The sequence below is a fragment of the Mustela lutreola genome, chromosome 12 (assembly GCF_030435805.1).
Source record: "Mustela lutreola isolate mMusLut2 chromosome 12, mMusLut2.pri, whole genome shotgun sequence".
NCBI lineage: Eukaryota > Metazoa > Chordata > Mammalia > Carnivora > Mustelidae > Mustela > Mustela lutreola.
The window spans coordinates 49,587,365-49,605,856 of record NC_081301.1 but is presented as its reverse complement, the minus strand read 5'-3'; the positions used below and the strand labels follow the sequence as shown (position 1 = coordinate 49,605,856).

At 42.3% G+C, this 18,492-nt stretch overlaps 1 protein-coding gene across 3 annotated transcripts in view; it reads left to right on the top strand.

The window, feature by feature from the left end:
- Positions 1 to 15,993: 15,993 nt before the first annotated feature.
- The window catches only part of DENND4C (DENN domain containing 4C), a 142,222-nt gene continuing 139,723 nt past the window's right edge, over positions 15,994 to 18,492 (top strand). For all 3 annotated transcript variants that reach the window (XM_059143124.1, XM_059143123.1, XM_059143121.1), the window contains exon 1: positions 15,994 to 16,125. The gene's annotated coding sequence lies outside the window, so the exon portion shown is untranslated. The remainder of the gene's footprint in view (positions 16,126 to 18,492) is intronic.

The following is an 18,492-nucleotide window of genomic DNA, read 5'->3' as shown; positions in this document are numbered from 1 at the left end:
GAGCCACGCAGGCGTCCCGCAAACAATATATTTTTAAGATATTTTATTTATGTATTTGAGAGAGAGAGAGAGGAGTGGAGGGGAGGAGCAAGAAGGAGAGGGAGAAGCAGGGAGCCAGACTCAGGGTTCAATCCCAGGACCCTGAGATCACCACTTGAGCAGAAAGCAGACACCCAATGGACTGAGCCACCTGGTGCCCCATTTAGCAAACAATACAAAGCAAATAAATTAATAGACCTTACATTTGTTTAAATTGTTATATTGAGGAAGTCCTCAGAATTTTCCGTTGTGATGCTTGTAGATAGAAAAGATTGTGTGACTCACTTGAAAGAGGTCATCCCTTGTAGATTTATCAAACAGAGAAATCACCATCTGTATGCTATAGCAAACTATTGCTGAAAATCTAAAAATAATAGGTCAATCTTGTAAAAGCCACTTGCCCATTAATCACGTGCTTAATAGCTTAACTGGATTCGATGTTCCCACTGTAAGTGCTTTAGGTTTTAAATTCAGCATTCTGGTCATTTTTTGTTTCTTTGGGTTTCATAGCTATAAATTATGTTTGGTGTTACCTTGACTAATGTTTTGTTGTCCCAATGACTGGACTTGAGCAGTAATGCTTAACTGAGAGGTAGATTATCACATTCTTACGTTCCTCTTCTAATATGAAAAATACATATAGGGCTCTTGCTTAACACTATGATCAGATGATACCCCTATCAGGCAAGATTTCCTTGAAAACATACACAGCCTAGGGTGCCTGGGTGGCTCAGTGGGTTAAAGCTCTGCCTTCAGCTCAGGTCATGTTCTCAGGGTCCTGGGATCAAGTCCTGCATCAGGCTCCTTGCTCAGTGGGGAGCCTCCTACCCCCTCCATCCCCCCCGCCTGCCTTTCTGCCTACTTGACATTATTCTGTCAAATAAATAAATAAAATCTTAAAAAGAAAAGAAAAGAAAAAATACACAGTCTAAATACAATAGTTTTAACCACCTTTCAAAATGTCTCACATTTTGGTTTATTCCTTGATGGAGTAGGAAGGTTTCTCTCTAACTGACCCTGAATATAAGACTGTTAGAAGATCTCCCACCAAGCACAGTCCCCACCCTTCAGGCCAATCTCGTCTGAAAATTCCATTGGTAACAAGAGCACAGTGAGATTTTTCTCCGGCTTCATGCAGTCCAGATTATTCTCTTGCTACACAAAATTACTTCAAGAGTTAATTGAGGTTTGGTTTTCTTAATTCCCCTTACCCCCTCCCCCAGATCAGTTAAAGGTCTTTATCAGTTTCTTCTGACTGCTTTGTTCTCTTTCCACTTGGCTTAAGAATAAAGAGATGATAGTCAACAAAGGCACATCCTTATACTGACAGAGTGAACTCCAAATCCACGGGGAGTCATTTGTTATTCTCTTAAAAAGAGAGCAAACCTTCCATACCAATAGCAATCCAGCTGTTCTGTTTGCTTGTGTTTCCTGTGCAGTCTCCTTCTCATAGAAAGTCTTACATTTTAACTTATACCAAAGCACACTCTTTATTTAAACATTGTATAGCTTTTATTAAATGATTGTAATGTGTTCACTGGAAATACAATTGAGCAAATTAAAGGAAACAAATTCTCCATGACCTCACCAGTCTTTAGGGCAGTGTTTTTCTATATATGTTCATGCATACAGATATTCATACTAATTTAAATAGCAATCATCTGTGCATACAGGTTTTTAGCCCACACTTTTCTGTATAATAAATTTTTGGTCAAAAATGTTAGCTCAGGGGCACCTGGGTGGCTCAGTGGATTAAAGGCTCTGCCTTTGGCTCAGGTCATGATCCCAGGGTCCTGGTATCGAGCTCCGCATCTGGCTCTCTGCTCAGCAGGGAGCCTGCTTCCTCCTCTCTCTCTGCCTGCCTCTCTGCCTACTTGTGACCTCTGTCTGTCTTTGGAAAAAAAAATTTAAAAAAATATATACTTTTCAACATCATTCTTCATATGATGTGTTGCAGTCCACCTCATAGATGTTCCAAAATTTGGTTGCTGAATAACTTGCTGTTTTAAATTATGTCTCACTATAGGATTTAAACCTTCCTGTAATGGCCTTAACTAAAATTTAATTAATTTGTAGCTTTAATTAAAAAAAAAAAGATGTAGCCTTGGTTGTTTTTTAGTTAAAATTTCGGCAAATGGCTTCATTGGGTAAAAAGCTATACATAGTTTTAAGGCATTAAAGAAACATGATCAAACTGTCTTGTTGAAAGATTTTACTTTTAAGTAATTTCTTTTTTTTTTTTTTTTAAAGATTTTATTTATTTATTTGACAGAGAGAGATCACAAGTAGGCATAGAAGCAGGCAGAGAGAGAGGGGGGGGGGAAGCAGGCTCCCTGCTGAGCAGAGAGCCTGATGCGGGACTCCATCCCAGGACCCTGAGATCATGACCTGAGCCGAAGGCAGCGGCTTAACCCACTGAGCCACCCAGGCGCCCCATACTTTTAAGTAATTTCTATACCCAATGTGGGGCTTGAACTTACAACCCTGAGATCAAGAATTACGTGTTTCACTGACTGAGCCAGCCAGGTGCCCCACAAACTATTAGTAATGACCTGTAAGAGAAAAGATAGCTATTCATTCATTCATTCATTCATTCATTTTTAAGTAGGCTCTACACCCAACATGGAGCCCAGTTTGGGGCTTAAACTCATCATTCTGAGATCCAGACCTGAGCTGAGATCAAAAGTCAGCTACCTAGTTGACTGAGCCACCTAGGTGCCCCTACAATAAAAATATTTTTAAATCAAATAGGGAATGGCAGCTCTAGGTGTACAAATTTTGGGTAAATGAAAGTCGGTGGGTCTGCTCAGAATCTCTGCTGTCACACAAAATGCACCAAACTCTCCCCCAATTTCCTCTTGGCACTGTCTTCCACCAATATTTAGTAACTTCATCTGAAAATGTTCTTCCTTAAGAGAGCAATACTGATAATGAGCCAAGGCTCCCGAGTCAGATAGGCCCGGGCTCAAATTTAGGCTCAAGGTCTCTGTGGGTTTGGGCAAGGTATTTTTTTTTTTTTTTTTTAAGATTTTATTTATTTATTTGACAGAGAGAGATCACAGTAGGCAGAGAGGCAGGCAGAGAGAGGGGAAGGGAAGGAAGCAGGCCCCTGCTGAGCAGAGAGCCCGATGTGGGACTCGATCCCAGGACCCTGAGATCATGACCTGAGCCGAAGGCAGCGGCTTAACCCACTGAGCCACCCAGGCGCCCTGGGCAAGGTATTTAATCTTTCTGAATTCTAGATCATTGATCTATAAAATAGGAGAGATAATATTATCTACCTCACTGACGTTCTTCTAAGTTTCAGCCAACTAAGTATATATAATGCCCTTATCAAACCTTCTGGCAATGATTTTAATTATCATTATTTATCAAATTTTTATTCATATATAAAGCAACATAAACAAGTTGTCCTAAGTTGATCTTAATATTCCAGTTTTCTAAAGCTATTCAAATTTTAATCAAAGTTGAGATTAGCTTATGCAAATTAAACTTTTCTATATTTGAAAATCCACTTTGATGTAAAACAGAACTATATGCAAAGAATTTGATACATATTCCTAATAAAAAAACATTCACGGGGATCAAGGAGTCATGTAAATCGTTCATAAGATCCATATTCTACTTAATTTATACACAAAACCCAGTTAATCATCTTAGCCACATATATTTACTTCCTGGAAAAAAAAAAGGGGAAGTTTTATTTCATCTAGGCTTATGTAATTAATGACTTGAACTGATTACAAAGAAGAGGAATCACAGCATGTGAGAGTTCCTCAAATGAAGATCCCAGGCCTAGAAAGGTACATGTAACCTACTCAAACTGCAGGGGTAGGCAGGGGCGTACCTGATACCCCATGCCCAAAGCTGTTGACTCAGTGCTTTCCAGGGTACTGCACCGTATCTCAAATGGAGAGAAATTCTAAGCTGGATTCAGTCACCAGTTTATCTGCAATAGCAAAAGCTAGGGGAATTTTGCTTTCACGTGGTTTCCGCTCCTAGAACTCAGTAGCATTTACATATTTATTTATTTATTTTAAAAATTTAAAAATTTTATTTACCATGATGAAATAGTCTTTAAAAAAAAAAAGATTTTACTTATTTGTTTGAGTGAGAGAGAGCAAGAGAGAGAGAGCAAGGGGAGGTAGACAAGGAGGAGGGGGAGGCAGACTCCCCACTAAGCAGGGGCACTCCCTCCCCCAACATGGGGCTCTATTCCCAGGACCCTGGGATCAGGACCTGAGCTGAAGGCAGATGCTTACCTGACTCTGCCACCCAGGTGCCCCTTCTATTTATTTTGTTGATTGCCTCTTTTCCCTCACTAGCATATAACTTTCCCAAAGGCAGGAATTTTTGTCTGTTTCATTCTTACTCCAACCCTAATGCCCGGGACAGTGTAGGCACCTAGTAGATGCTTGATACTCCCTGAATGAGTGAAAAATTATTGGCCCTTTGCCTTTCCTTTACATAACATGAATTGTAATTTAGGCATGTTTTCTTTTCTTTTCTTTTCTTTTTAAAGATTTTATTTAGTTATTTGACAGAGATCACAAGTAGGCAGAGAGGCAGGCAGAGAGAGAGAGAGAGAGAGAGAGAGAGAGAGAGGAGGAAGCAAACTCCCTGCTGAGCAGAGAGCCCGATATGGGGCTCCATCTCAGGACCCTGAGATCATGACCTGAGCCGAAGGCAGAGGCTTTAACCCACTGAACCACCCAGGTGCCCCTAGGCATGTTTTCTGACTGAATTATATAAATCATTGTGGCCTTTCTCTGAAACTAAAATGATTTTCTAACATGTCAGCTCAAAACCTTATTTTCCACACACCAGGACAACATTACTAATAGTACTTTGATTTTAGCTGCCTTCTGAGCAAACCAGTCTGTAAGTCCAGCTCTAAAAATAACTTTTATATGTTTAAAAAATGAAAGAGCTGAAGAATATTAGGATCAAAGTTTAAAAAAAAAAATCATTGAACTGAATCCAAACAGGTAAATTTAAAAACGCTTCTGAGTTTTGTCCCAGAATGGTATGGAATCTTCAGGAAAGTGGATATTAAACAAGTTACTACTCTGCTTAAAAATTCTGGAGATGCCATGACTTGCAAATACATAGTGAAAACAGCTTGTGAACACTGAACAATAAAAATCTAGTTGAGGCAAAAGGACAGTGTACATTAGAGTCAGAACTCCCCTGAAACGACCCTTAAGGTGGTAGCTTGATTTTTTTTTTTTTTTTTTTTAAACTTTCCAGAAATCATTGTCCTTTCCTACAACTACAGAAGTATTTTAAAAGATGGTGCTGTCTTGGGGCGGGGGTCGGCGGGGAAGCAAGGAAGCAAAAGCATATCAAAAAACAGGACTAAGAAATTCTGATAGTATGGTTTCACTTTCTTTTCTTTTCTTTCTTTCTTTCTTTTTAAAAAGATTTTATTTATGTATTTGACAGACACACAGCAAGAGAGGGAATAGTAGCAGGGCGAGTGGAAGAGGGAGAAGCAGGCTTCCCTCCTAGCAGGGAGCCTGACCATAGGGCTCCATCCCAGGAGCCTGGCTGGGATCATGACCTGAGCTGAAAGCAGACATTTAATCGACTGAAACATCCAGGTGTCCTCCTTTCCTTTTTCTTTTTAACCACTGAATTATTTCAAATTACTTTTCCGCACTATGGCCTCCTGATTGCTGCAGCTCCAATAGGCTTCAAAAATGAAAAGGGCTTCCTTGACAGAGGTGCTGGATACCGACAGTGAAAGCACTGATGTTGTAAGGACTGGTCACTTCTGGTCTACAAAATTCACAGGTCAGACCATCAGCTTCCCCAGGCCACTGACTCTACCAGGACCTGGGCTCCTATCCTGGGCAAAAGCAAGTGTGTAAGAGGAATCCTCTTGAAATCGTGAAGCCAGGTTTTTCATTTCTGTCATCATCTTCAGTCCCACTTCAAAATAGAAGTCCTTTTTGCCATGCCCTTTTGTGCTGCTTAAACTCTTGCTTCCTTTTCCCATTCTTGACCTCCCACTAGTGGGAAGTGCCAACGGGACGTTAGCGAGCAGCTCCAGATCTCCCAGAATCTCCTTCCTCTCACTTCCCTCATTCTTGGTATGGGTAAGTGACATTCTTTCAAGCAGTGACACCTCTAAGTGCCTTTGTTAAAGACATTCTGGAACCCCCATGGCTGTCACTCTTCCTCTACAAAGCTTTCCACTCTGCCTCCTGAGATTTTCCATGATAAACAGATTTCTTCTCTACATCCTTAACCTACTCTATTCATTGGATACTTTCCTGTTGACTGGCCCCTGAGGACTCATAACTAAATTCTAGTTCATTCATAAGCGTATTCCTTGCCCCTTTCTATATTGGAGGCTGCTCATTCTGAAAAATGCAACGTATCTGGAAGTCACAAATTAAGATCTCCATTTACCTCTATTCTTCCCCCCTTTCTATGGTAAAAATCTTTGATCCCTTGGGACTCTAGTCATTGGTGACCCATTTTCTATCCCAGTCTTTTTCTCCTTCTTTCTTTCCTTTTCTTTCTTTCCTTCTTTCATTCATTCTTTCTTTCTTTCTTGTATCCTGTTTAGAGGGAAAAGTAAATCAAATTAACGTTTGTTAATCTCCTAGTTTAAGAGTTGGCAAACTTTTTTTTTTAAATAAAGTATCACATAGCAAATACTTCTTTCGTTGTGGGCCATACTGTCTCTGTCATAACTCTTGAAATCCTCTTGAAATCCTATTTTTAGTGCGAAAAGAGCTATAGACAGTAGTAAACAAATGTGCATGGCTGTGTTCCAATAAAGCTTAATTTACAAAAACAGGCTTCAGGGTAGATTTGACCAAAGGGCTGTAGTATGCCAACCCCTGTCTGAGTATGTGACAGTCACTATACATTTGTCAGGGGAAATGATAATGACAATTCCCCAACAGGGCAGAGTAGTAGACAATGAAGGTTAAGGACCTAGCATGGTGCCTGGCTTACAGTAGGCGCTTGGTAAATGGTTACTACAAATGATGATTAATCTTAAATGACTCAGCAAGATAAATATTTTAAGCCGGAGGAAAGAGGCTCAGGGACATTAAAGAACTTGCTTATGGAGTAAACAAGGGTCCAAAAGCCGAAACTGTCTGCTCGATCCTTGATGAATGAACATAGTTTGAATTTCATTTAACTGTAGAAATCTAGGTGAAAGAAGTAGTAAGTCCCAGGAAACGAAGTTTAGGGGAGTGATGGGAATAGATTCAAATTTTCTGCAGAAACCTGCCTTCTCCTTTTGGTTTTCTAATTAATGCTCCTCATTAGGATCCATTAGCATATCAAAAGAGTATTAAAATAGCAATTAACTTTGGTGGCTAAAGTAAACACAAACACAATTTTCCCTCTGACAAGCTCAAAAGAAAATGCTCTAATAATTCTTAATGAAGGCAGCAGGCATCAGTAAATAAATCATTATGTTGAGAATGAACATGTCATTTGAGTCAGTTAAGACAGGATTTGCTAACTTGCTGTTCTCTTTTAGGCATTGTCAGTTAATGGTTATTGCTAGCATAGGATTATTCACAACTATATTTAAGGATCTGGACCCAACTCAAAGAACTTTCTCACATAGACTGCACAGGGAAGAAATATGGGTGAGAGTGCCAGACGTTTCAAACGTGTGCAGGCATATCTGCAGATTGGAGAGGCGGAACTAGTTGGGGTTTTCCTGTACTAGGGTTTTGGTAATCCCAGGGAATGAACAATGACCAGAAACATGGAGATTGAAAACTGATGGAGAGGACAGACTCCTCACCTGCTGCTTAATTATTTGATTGATTCACCAATAATATTTACTACCATTGTAGGTACCAGGGATATAGTAGTGAATACACTAAAAGTTCCTGTCCTTATGGAATTTACATGCTCAAAGCAAGCACATAAATAGACAAGAAACGTCAATGTCCAGAGGATGGGGAAAATTTAAAACAGGGCAAGATGATAGAATGTGAATGTTGTTTTAAATAGGGTAGGCAGGGAACATTGAATTAGCAAACACTAAGCACTACTCCCAGCAGAAAGAGTTTCCTGAGAGCCCTTGTTCACATTTGCTTCAACGAATTAACACAGAACCTTGTTTTATGTGTTTCTGTTTAAAGAAACTTTATTTGAGGTGCCTGGGTGGTTCAGTGGGTTAAGCCTCTGCCTTCAGCAAAGGTCATGATCTTGGGGTCCTGGGATCGAGCCCCACATCAGGCTCTCTGCTCAGAGGGGAGCCTGCTTCCCTTCCTCTCTCTCTGCCGCCCTCTCTCCCTATTTGTGATCTTTCTCTGTCAAATAAATAAGTAAAATCTTAAAAAAAAAATAAAGAAACCTTATTTATTATGTATCTATCACTGATTTCTTAACATTGAACTCACAGCCAACAACATTGTAAGCCATTCCTGAATATAGCTTTTCTAACACACTTCGGCCCAGTCCCTCCAACGCTTTCCCTTCTGTTCCACTAATGCCTTTCTGGGTGTCAAGGTCACCCATTTCTGTATCCTGGAAAACTAAAAAAGAGCTGTTGTTTACAGGCACAATGTGGTTAGATGTTCAAGTCTCAGGATACGGGCTTACATTCTGTGGTCAAGAGCCACAGGTCTATGGAAGGACTATACGTCTCAAGGATGGGACACACAGCTGAGATGAGTGCTTCATTTGACTGCACATAATTGCCTCCTGTGCCCCACTAAATGGCCATCAATAGTCTATAGGCATTGGCCCTTTTTGGCTCCCCAGTAGTGGCCTCTCGGAGCACTGGACAGTTTTCTCAGTGCTCTATTTCTCCTCTGTCTTGCCAAATGACATCCTCCCCAACCCCTAGTGCACCTTTGGATCTGGGGGTTCAAGAGGACATCATTTGGCAAGATAGAGAAGATGGTGGTACCAAATAATGAAATGAGGTAGCTCCAAAGGGAATAGGTTTTGAGGGGAGATACAGTGCAGGGAGGGAATTAAGAGCTGTTTTTTTTTTTTTTTTAAAGATTTTATTTATTTATTTGAGAGAGAGACAGTGAGGGAGAGCATGAGAGGTGAGAAGGTCAGAGGGAGAAGCAGACTCCCCATGGAGCTGGGAGCCTGATGTGGGACTCCATCCTGGGACTCCGGGACGGTGTGACCTGAGCCGAAGGCAGTTGCTTAACCAACTGAGCCACCCAGGTGCCCTAAGAGCTGTGTTTTGAACACCTAAAATGTTAGATGCCATCGAGACATTGGAGGTAGTTTCATGGTTGCCATAGCTCAGGGAAATTTGGGGCTAGAGAGGTAAGTTTGGGAGTGAACAACAAAAAAGGGTTGAAATTATCCTAGTTTCTATTGATCCTTTTGAGAGACACCTTCTAGTATTCAGTTCATCTTCTTTTCTGTGTGAAAGGAATCATAAAGGGAGGGGATTAGCACGAGATCATAACTATTTTTTTTGTCAGGGCATGTAAAACAATACTGACCTTATTGAACTCATATTAAATACAATCCAGAAACTGAACATTAGTTTTGAGATTTTAAGGCCGTCTCTGATTCTTATGTATTAGGAGGTCTTTGACCTGAATAGTGAAACATCTTTAAGGGTGACAATTTCAGAGGAAAGAGTCCCTATCCTATATTCTTTGAACCACGGAGGAAGCTAGGTGGCAACATTCTGGTTTACGAATCAGAGGTATATTGCAGACTCAAACCTTCCAGGCAGGAGGTGCTTAGATCCATGAGGAGTGGGAAAGGGTGAGAGGGGATGCAGTAGCAATATTTTGTAGGGTTTTTTTTTTGTCGTTAAACCAATAATAAAATATTTAATAACATAAAATGTAAATTAAAATAATTTTTAGTGGTGACAGTGGCCTTGTACTTATGTTTTTAAATAAAAAAAGTCTGGATCTTTCAGAACCACATGCTGAAGTTTTTACAGATGAAATGAAATGTCAAGTATTTGTTTCAAAATACTTGGGGTAGGGAGGGGAGTGGGGAAGGTGATTCATGAAACCAAGATTAACTATGAGTTGAAGCTGGGTGAGAAACACAGGAAGAGTTTATTATACTATTATTTTTGCTGATGCTTCTATTTTATTGTTTTTGATTTCTTAATACAATTTAAAAAATGATCTTTGAAATAGAGAATATATATATTTCTCTTTTAAAAAATATTTGAGAGAGAGAGAGAGCACATAAGCAGGAGGGGCAGACTCAATCAGACTCCACACTGATATTGGAGCCCCAGATAGGGCTTTGATCTCAAGACCCTGAGATCATGACCTGAGGTAGACACTTAACTGACTGCATGACTTAGGTGCCCCTAGAAAACATGTATTTCTTGATCTGTGGTGAGGACACTTTGCTCTGATGTGAGAAATGAAAGAGGACACTTTGCTACAATGTGAGAAATGAAAGAAAAGAGGTCTTGTGTCTCAGATTTTCATACAGACTGTCTTCCTGTCAACCCCTCTACCCATTACTTTTTCTCCCTTTGCTAATCCCTACTCTTCTTTGTGATTTTTTCTCAGGATCATTTACTCTACCTTGATTCAAGGCCAAGAGCCATGTGTCAGTCCTCCCACTGCTAGGCCAGCTGTGTTTGGCCTCTAGGCCTAGTAAAGAGTGTTGGATAAAGAACATGTGAGTAACTCCAAAAAAGACTCTCGATGAGGCCGTTCTGATAATGCTGAGACAGAGTCAGTCCACAGCCAGATAAGACACTGGAGTGGAGCACTGAGAGAGTATGCTAATGGTCCCTGTGGAGAGTAGGACACACTGGCTGGTTGAAATATATGAATAATGCAGATCTCGTGTTTGTTGATGTCATTCTTACTTCAAACTCTTTTATGGAAGAATAACACAGTGCCTGCAGGCATGAGTCACCAGGCCTTCAAATGCTATGTTTTCAAAAATTGATGAGTGAGGGGCTGGAACCACATAACTTGCCAGTGTGGGACGTGTAGATTATACACTTGAAAGTGGAGATCAGGCTCAGATTTTCACGCTGTGGGGGGTATCCTAGGGTACCCAGAGTTCGGTTATTCTGACGGGGGTGGGGGGAAGAGCTAAGAATTTAGCAGTTTCTCCTCCATACTCAACTATGAAATCATCAAAGCTGAGACTGGGAGACTCTAGGTACATCAAAAAACTTGGCTGGGCCTTAATTTCCCCATCTATCAAATGAGTTAATTAGGATAGATGATCTCTAAATTTCCCCTTTACTCCAAACTCACGATTCCATGAAATACTTAAAACCACATTTTTTATTATGAAAAATTTTTAAAAGCCATATTAGAGAACACAAAGAACCCCCCAGTAGCACTCACTCCACTTCAACATACATCCCGTTTTGTTTTACCTAAAATCCTACTTATTCACCGTCCTACTTCCATTGCATGATTTTTTTTTTAAAAGATTTTATTTATTTATTTGACAGAGAGAGATTACAAGTAGGCAGAGAGAGAGAGAGGAGGAAGCAGGCTCCCTGCTGAGCAGAGAGCCTGACGTGGGACTCGATCCCAGGAGCCTGAGATCATGACCTGAGCCGAAGGCAGCGGCTTAACCCACTGAGCCACCCAGGCGCCCTCCATTGCATGATTTTGAAGCAAATCATAGATAGTGTATGAAATACATTTTAATGGACTCTTATGGAGCAAAGATAGTTTATAAGTAACAGATCAGAAGTCAGACTTTCCACTTTTCCTGGATACCTTCTCTTACTGCAATTGTAACCACAATCATTAAATTTAGCGTGCTAGGATGCTAAGAATCACACGCTAAACCCTGTTATACTCAAGGAAGAGCTATCATTAATGAACAGTTGCTATCTTCTGGGTTTTACTCTGATGCATTAATTATTTTTTCTATGTAACAAGTTACCCCCTCTCCCCCCAATTTTGCAGCTGGAAATAAGAAAACATTTTTTAAAAAATATATATAGTTTTGGGGCGCCTGGGTGGCTCAGTGGGTTAAAGCCTCTGCCTTCAGCTCGGGTCATGATCTCAGGGTCCTGGGATCGAGCCCCGCATCGGGCTCTCTGCTCAGTGGGGAGCCTGCTTCCTCCTCTCTCTCTCTGTCTGCCTCTCTGCCTACTTGTGATCTGTCTGTCAAATAAATAAATAAAATCTTAAAAAAAATAAAATAAAAAATATATATAGTTTTTAAGATTTTTATTTATTTATTTGACAGAGAGAGATCACAAGTAGGCAGAGAGGCAGGTAGAGAGAGAGAGGAGGAAGCAGGCTCCCCACTGAGCAGAGAGCCCAATGAGGGACTCCATCCCAGGACCCTGAGATCATGACCTGAGCTGAAGGCAGAGGCCCAACGCACTGAGCCACCCAAGCACCCAGGAAAACATTTTTTATCTGATAGTTGCCTTGAGTAAAGAATGCAAGAGCATCTTATTTGGGTGACTGGGGCTCAGGATCTGTCAGGTGGCAGAAATAGAGGGGTTGGCTGTGGCTAGTCATCTCCAGGCTCAACTTGGCAAGGATACAATTCTGAAGTCATTCACAGGGCTGCCTGATGACATGGTAGCTGATTCCCCCAGAGTAAGCAATCCAGCAGGACGAGAGAGAAAGTATCCAAGGGCGAAGCTTTTTTAATAGCCTGGTCTTGTTAGAGATACCTCATCATTTCTGATGGAGTCTGTGTGTTAGAAGCTAGTCAGTAAGCTCACCCCACACCTAGTGGAAGATTACACTAGGGCATAAATCAGGAAGCAGGGGTCACTGCAAGCTGCAGTGAATGCTTATCTATCACATGGGCTAAATATTCATTACTGGACTAGTCTGTTGGATATTATAGCTTATGGTAAATTAATAAATGATCTCATTTCTTATGAATATAATTTTACCCATTTTACACACAAGGAAAATTAACTAACTTGCCTGAGGATGGAGTGGAAGAAACTGAGGGAACCATGATTTATTTCCGTCATTCATCAAATATTTTTTTGAAAGTCTACATATATTGGTTATTCTGAATCTGAAAGAGAATGTGACATATGAATACACATGTGACAATGTGAACCTTGCTCTCAAGGGCTTGCATTTTAGCATGGAATTCAGACATTAAGAAATTACAAAAATAGGGGTGCCCGGCTGGCTCAGCCCAAAGAGCATGTGACTCTTGATCTCGGGGTTGTGGGTTTGAGTTCCACATTGAGTATAGAGATACTTAAAAATAAAATAAAATAAATTATAAAAATAATAAATTACCATAATCAGATTAAACTGGTAGATTTATAATGCTTCTGTTAAACATGGAGTTGAATAAAACAGATCAAATAGTTCAAAAGAAATAAAGAGATATAAAGGTCTTTGAATATTCCTGCGAAAACCAATTTTTAGTTTTTTGAGGGAACAAATAGGAAGTGGAAAATAATTTGGGATGTTTCAGCACTGAAGATGGCAACCACAAATACCCTTATTTTAAGGAAAATTTCAGAATTTTCATTCAACTCTTTTGCATTGCTGATCCACAGAAATCTGCAGTGACCATGCCCAATCACAGTGTATTCCCTTCTTCAACAGACTGGATGTTTCTTCTATGCATTCTTGCAGCTAGAAAGGCTCAATTGAAACTGATACTATAAGGATTATAACAATTATGTCGTTATTGGGCTCTTCCGCTCCTATCCCATGTTTTAGACTCAAATATTTACATGTTAAAAATGAAAATGAACTTGGGGCACCTGGGTGGCTCAGTGGGTTAAGCCGCTGCCTTCGGCTCAGGTCATGATCTCAGAGTCCTGGGATCGAGTCCCGCATCGGGCTCTCCGCTCAGCGGAGAGCCTGCTTCCCTCTCTCTCTCTGCCTGCCTCTCCATCTACTTGTGATTTCTCTCTGTCAAATAAATAAATAAAATCTTTTAAAAAAAAATGAAAATGAACTTATTTCAGTGCTAAGCACATAAGATTGCAGTTGAGGTTACTGAATCAAGGACTTTCAGGCCTAAGAGCAGCTACCAAGATAAGAAAATTAGGCCCCAAATACACAAGGTCATTTCATGAAACTTTAGGTAGACAATGACAAAGAAAAATCTATGGGAAACCATTAGGGCAATTAAAATGGTGAAAAAAAATTAAAGAAATCCCTAAATCCCACCTTGCAAATTGAGAAAAATCTGTCAATCAAATGGAAGAGATACATTGGCTTCTTCCATTTTTCATTTCTATGGTTGCAAAAAACCAAGAAGAAAAAACTCCCAAAGTTAACAAAATTTATCGATTAAGACATCTTGTCTATATTAAATCTTTCTTAACTATTAATTAATGTGCCTCGAGAAAGGAAGGACAAGAAGTCCTCGAGCTAAATTTCTGAGCATTAGTTCCTTGAAAAACTATGCCCCGATTGTCAAAGATTGGTTTTGCACTGTGCTTAAACTGACTCCAGACTATTACTAAATAAAACTTACATCCATTGCTGTGCATTTCTACAAAATCAATTCCGTCTGCTAAGGTAGTTAGGAAAATAGTTTCTGCTATTGGCTACAAAGTTCAAACTATCTGTATATGCAATAAACTTCAGAAGTAAACCGACAACAGAGCGCTCATGACTGAGGTGTAATCTTTTTTTTTTTTTTTTAAAGATTTTATTTATTTATCAGAGAGAGAGAGAGAGGGAGAGAACAAGCACAGGCAGACAGAATGGCAGGCAGAGGCAGAGGGAGAAGCAGGCTCCCCGGCGAGCAAGGAGCCCGATGTGGGACTCGATCCCAGGACGCTGGGATCATGACCTGAGCCACCCAGGCGTCCCGACTGAGGTGTAATCTTAAACTTTCCGGCAAAAGTGCAGGTAGAATCAAGAGAGTAATTCCCAAGAAAATGATCATTATATATTCGAATATTCACCAGAGATACCCAATTATTACCTGTTCTAATTTTGACTTGCCATGAAATCTACGAAATCATTCGCCATTAATTTTTATTTTTTTTCCCAGGAGATAAAAAATGTCCTGTTTCAAACTAGTTGTTACTTTTTCTTTTACAACTTCCAAACGTTTGTCAAAAATATTTTGCAAAATTTGCATGAAGGCGAAAAGACTTTTTTATGCATACGTGTAGATAAGGAGCCTACACTTAGGAGGAAGGAGAGGATTTAAGCGATGTCTACGTTCGGAGTCCGCATCCCGACCTCCCGGCAGAGGCAGCGACACCGAGCGCAGCCAAGGAAGGACTGAAAGGACTTCGGGAAGCCCCAGTCCCGCGGGTCTCTCTCCAGCCTCAGAGGCGCCCCCGTCCTGCCTGGAAATTCCAACTCCCACCGTGGGAACAAAACTTCTCTTCCACAGACCTGTATCCGGCTCGGCATTCACCTCAAAGACTTTGAGGGACTCAGCATCACTGTCCCCGTCTTTCATAAAGCAGAGAGGAGCAGCCGCCACCTGCCTGAGGCCAAGGCAATAAACCTACACCACACATAGAGTCTGCGCCCTGCAAGTCGGGGTGCAAAGCAGCGCTCACGGCTTTCTCCTTCCAGCTGGGTTTCAGCCGGGGGCCGGGGGAGCGGACGCGGAAGAGGGGCTCCAACTGGGTAGGGCGGGGACCTCGCGTCCCACGGTGGTCGCCGCGGGAGGTGGGGGGAGGGGAAGAGCGGCCGCGCGGGTACAGCCCTCCCTGGGGGCGGGGCTCCAGCTGTGCCCCGCCCCCGCGACCTCCCTCTCCCTCCCCCTCCCCCACGTCCTTTTCCACCCGCCCCCGCAGTAGGAAAGGGAGAGGGAGGGGTAAAAGGAAAGTGCTGTTCTGTGGAAAGGGGCGGAAGGAGGGGGAGAAAAAAAAGAAAAGGGAACAGAAACATGGCCGTCAGCTGTCGGAGCGGTGGTGCAGCGGGCAGCTCCTAGGCGACCCTCCACCCGCACCGCCGGACTCGAGAGAGCAGAGGCGCCCGCGAGAGCTCGCGCTCCCGGCCGTTATCGCTGCATGCGGCGCCCCTCGAGACCGAGCCCGTGAGGCGGCGCAGGCGCAGATCGGGCCGTGGCGGCGGCGGCGGCCGCGGGAGCAAGTCCCCCGCCCGGCTGTGCCGAGGGCGCGCAGGCCGCGAAGCCGGCGCTTTCATGCCCCAGGAAGGGGCTGTGTCCTGGTGGCACTGAAGGTGGAGCAGGCGGCAGGTGAGTCTGCGGTGGAGCGCCTTTCGCGGAGGAACCCTGCGCCGCGCCTCCGGCGGGCCCGAGCTCCTTGGCTGCGAGGGCGCGGGGCAGGTAGCAAGTCCCAGGGCTGAGTTCCGATGGCTCGCCTGCGGGGGGCCGCCGAGGAGGCGGAAAGTGGCCGCGGCTGGCGTTCCCGGCCTAGTTTCTCCGCGGTTTCCGGGGGCGGGGAGTCCCCAGAGCCTCCGGGGAGCGATGATCAGGGAGAGGCCGCGCCGGGACAGGCCTCCCCGAGCCGCCCGCCCTGGCCGCTGAGAACCACTTGCCAGGACGCGCGAGAGGGTCTGGGCCCTGAGGACCTCCTGGGCCACTGCCGGGTGGGAGGGGGCTGGGCGGGGAGAGGGCGGGGATTGGGTTAGAGTGGGTGGAGAGCGAGGGCTGGGGTCTGGCGAGTAGGGTCCAGAGACCGCGAAGCGGGGAGATCTGGGGGCCCGGGCAGGTGTCGCAGGTGACTTGAGGGCACGTCCTCCTCTGCCTTACCGCGGTTGATCCTCAGGGCTTCCTTGTGGGGGGTGACTTTTCGGAAGGCTGGTTTCATTACGCAAATAAAACCAGCTAGTGAGCCTCTATGCTGACTTGTGTAGAGGGCTGTAACTTTCCTGCACTGAGGATGCTATCCTGTCTTTTTTTCTTTCGCTGCTTCATGCACATTTTTCCCTTCCGTCGCATCAGAACAAATAAGGAATGACTCAGTTTTTTACAGAGTGCCCTCGTCCCATCCCTTTATGTGTTTGCTTCACACGGGAAAATTTAGGCCAGTTACCGAAGTTACTTGTGCAAATGGTGAGGGTTGTCATCTCTAGTAACGAACCCTCCGCTGTCTGTGTGTTTTTGCCTGAGATTGTCAAGCATTGTTATCTGGGAATTTGATTTACGGAGACTGCTTAATCGCGTGCAGACTCGTGTTAAGTCTTTTCCCCTAGACCCCAATTTGCGGTAGGAGTGGATCTTCCCTTCCCGTCTTCCGGTTTAGAAGCTGAAGGATATGAGAAGACAGGGAAGAATATTAGCGCTAAGGCGCCACGTTTTTAATTTGAGGTGATCCTGTATATTAAGCTATCCGAAATGAAGAGCACAGTTTATGATGTTCTGTGTACACGTAAGAGCAAGATCGGTACCAAAAGGAAAACTTTTCTATGAACGTTAAAGAATGCTTCTCAGTTCTTGTTCAGTTTTAACCACTAAAACAAAAAACAAAACAAAACAAAAAAACCCACCTTATATTTTATTTTCTGCCTTGTTCTTTGTATTACTGTTAAAAAGTTGGTAAACTGTCTTGCTGTGAAACTGGGATCTCAGAAATGAATTTAGGTATTTATTCGTGAGGGAGATTTGCCTCGTAGAGTAGGCTTGATTGACTAATTTTTCCTTCTAATGGCAAGCTCCATCCATACTTTGCACTACATTGGTATCTCCTGTGGCCATTTTGCAAAATAGTTGATCTTTTGTATTACCGATTTTAGTGAACTGGTCATGTTGCTAGTTGACTTTGTCCATACGTATTGCCTCAGTGCACTACAGTTTTAGACTTGTTATTTGGATAATAGAGAAGCAATGATGTTAGAAATGTTGAAGTTGTATATTGGAGTAATTTACTCTTGTATAATTTGTAAATGAATGCATCCTGTTGTTAAGAGTAATCATAGTATTTTGTAATATAAATTTGGAGTTTTCAGCTAAAGAAATTGGCAGTAGAGCTGGTGTGTGGAGGCTGTTCTTAAAACGCAAATGTTTTAAATTATAAAGAACTGCAGTGGTGTGTAGGCTGTGACAATTCGTGGTGCCAGACTTGGAAGGTTATTTGGTTGAGGTGCTCTCTATAATAAAGAAACATGTTAAGTATCTTCAGTAAGAGCTAATTTGTAGCTATGCACAGGGAATTTTGCATGATAAAGATACATAAAGGAGGCACCTTTGCTCTTTATATATCTTCCGTTTAGGACCGAAACATGTCATATTTTCTTTGGAGTTTCCTGCCAAGACAGTTACTGATTTTGCATTGGCTTTGCTGCTCAGTTTGAACATTAGTCTTACGCTTGCAACTTAAGTACAGGTTGTAAAGAAAAAGAAAGCTGCTGAGTCAGAGGCAGGTTGTCTCATTTGGTCTTTCGGATTTGCAGAAGGGAATTTCTCTTAGCATTTTAATTTCTAATATGCATGCTGAAACTTAGATATTAATGGCAAATAAGCTTCCCTAATACAAGAATTAAAATTTTATCTTATGTCAGCTACTGCCTAGAGTTTTATCTTCTCTTTCAAACTGTCAGTTTGACAGGTTTGTAGTAAATGGGATGCCTTGTTGGGATTGGAGATTGGCTTTGTAAGGCTTAA